Source organism: Tupaia chinensis, unplaced genomic scaffold (genome assembly GCF_000334495.1).
Source record: "Tupaia chinensis unplaced genomic scaffold, TupChi_1.0 Scaffold144106_1, whole genome shotgun sequence".
Classification (NCBI taxonomy): domain Eukaryota; kingdom Metazoa; phylum Chordata; class Mammalia; order Scandentia; family Tupaiidae; genus Tupaia; species Tupaia belangeri.
Window position 1 is genome coordinate 24619 of NW_006203960.1, and position 2377 is coordinate 26995.

Consider the following 2377-nt stretch of genomic DNA (forward strand, 5'->3'; position numbering starts at 1 on the left):
TAGCCATTACACTAACTGCTGGTTCCCGAAAGTTCAATTCTTTATTGAAGAGGTTTTAAGGAGGAATTCAATATCATAGAGAACTGGCTGAACTTTATTTATGGACACTCACAAATTGACATAGTTGCATTTGTTAATGTCTTTCTTCTTATCAAGCCATAGTGTTGACAGAGTTGTGAGTTGTATTTGACAGTCAGAGATGCCAAAATTAAGCTCTCAAAAGGAGTCATCCTAAAGACTTCAGGAAAGCTACCAGATTATGGTAAGAAGCACCTAGAAAAGGTGAGGAAATTGTAAATGTTAGATTGGAGTGCATATGGGTAGTTGGGTTTATACTTCAGGTATAACATGGCTAGAAAAGAAGCTATGCTGAAGTAAAAAGACCATTGTTTCATAGTTATCTGATATGACTTACACTCGACCCAGCTTTGACCCAAAAGACAATACCTGGACATTCACTGTGCCTGTAAACTAGGAGAAAAGAAAAAAAAAAAAAAAAAAGAACCTACATACTTATATAGAACAATATGTTATTTCCATGATATTTAGACATTATCATATTAGATATTGGCATTTCCCAATAAAAATCAAGAGTCAAAAATTAATCAGGCCAGGCTCTCAATTCATCCTCTGTTTTCCTAAGTAATCTGAATATGCCACAACTTTTTCATGGTATTTTTTACTTCAGCATTTCTTAGTATATAAATGAGCGGGTTGAGAAAGGGTATTCCAATGGTATGAAATACTGCCACCATCGTGTCCATGGGGAACGTGGTTGGGGGACGTGTATATATGAATATGCATGGCCCAAAGGATAAGATGACTACTATGATGTGAGAAGTACAAGTGGAGAGAGCTTTTTTCCTCCCTTCTGCACTGTGGTTTCTCAATGAGTACAAGGTGACAAAGTATGAAATCAACAAAAATATAAAACTGCTTAAACAAAGTGCCCCACTGTTAGACATCAGCTGCAGGTTGATCACGTAAGTGTCCATGCAGGCAAGTTTCAACAATGGCTGCAAATCAGAGCAATAATGATCAATCAAATTGAGTCCACAGAAGGGCAACCTTAAGGCCAGAATAATCTGAGCTATATACTATGTATGAAAGACCCTATCCAAGCAAGAACAATTAAGATGATACAGACTTGCTTGCACATGATGGTTGCATAATGTAAAGGCTTGCAGATGGCCACATAGCGATCAACAGCCATGAGAATGAGGACAAAAATCTCCATGCAGCCAAATAAATGCAGTGCAAAGACTCGTGTCATGCATTCATTGTAGGATATTATTTTCTTTTTAGAGAGATCATCTGCTATCAATCTAGGTGCTGTTGAAGTTGAAAAACAGGAATCAACAAAGGACAAATAAAATAGGAAATAATGCATGGGGCTGCCAAGTGTCTGGCTGAATTTGATAGTCACCATAATGATCATATTTCCCAGCACAGTTCCTGCACAGAAAATTAAGAAGATTGAAAAGACCATTTTTTATCTTATGGGATCCTGTGTCAAACCAAGTAATACAAACTCGGTTACACTGATATTTTGATGCATTTTTATATTTTAGTCATTGTGTAGAAATCTCAGGTTAGAAATGTTTCATCTGCAAAGGAGAAAATAAATAAAGGTTACAAGAAGAAAACCAAATTTGGAGAGTAAATAGTTATTCTCAGTCATGAATCTGATTTTTCATTTGGTTGTCATCTACAATTCTCTTTATTTTTTAAATGAATAAAATTGAATTTTTACTATTTATTAGGTACATTTACCAAATTGCACATGAAAAATAGTAAAATAAAAATAGAATGGTAATTAAAAAGGAAATTATTATTCAAACAAAGTAAACAATGTAAGGGAATTGATATTATATCGATAACATTCTCACTTAAATGTGTTTCATTGGTTTCCAGTGAGAATTTATCAATATTAAGCAGAGATTTTTAAAACCAGAGAATACTTATGCATGATTTTCTTCAATATGCTTTTACATACTTGGATTAGGTAGTCTTTTTTTTTTTTTTTCCACAGGCAACATGAACTCATCAGAGAGAGACAGACAGAAAGAGTGAAAGGAGAAGAAAGGAAAATCAAGAAATTGCTCCCAGGGGTATGGTCACACCTCAATTTTTTCTCTTCCATCTCCTTGTGGGATTTTAAGCATGCGTGGACAAGCACTAAGCATAACTTTTTACTATTTTTTTAAAAACTTATTTATTTATATTAATTCACTGTACATCATTACTGTATACAAAATGAGATTTTTCATCCAGAATACACTGTATATTGATTGGCTCAATCATGGAGATTACCAAATGTGTTACTGTCAAAAAATAATGAACCATTTCTTGTTTCTTACATATTATGCCTTTTTCC

General features: G+C 34.0%; 1 pseudogene; it reads right to left on the reverse strand.

Annotated features, from left to right (window-relative positions):
- Positions 1-638: 638 nt before the first annotated feature.
- LOC102484311 (olfactory receptor 4C11-like) lies at positions 639-1558 on the reverse strand (annotated as a pseudogene).
- Positions 1559-2377: the final 819 nt, after the last annotated feature.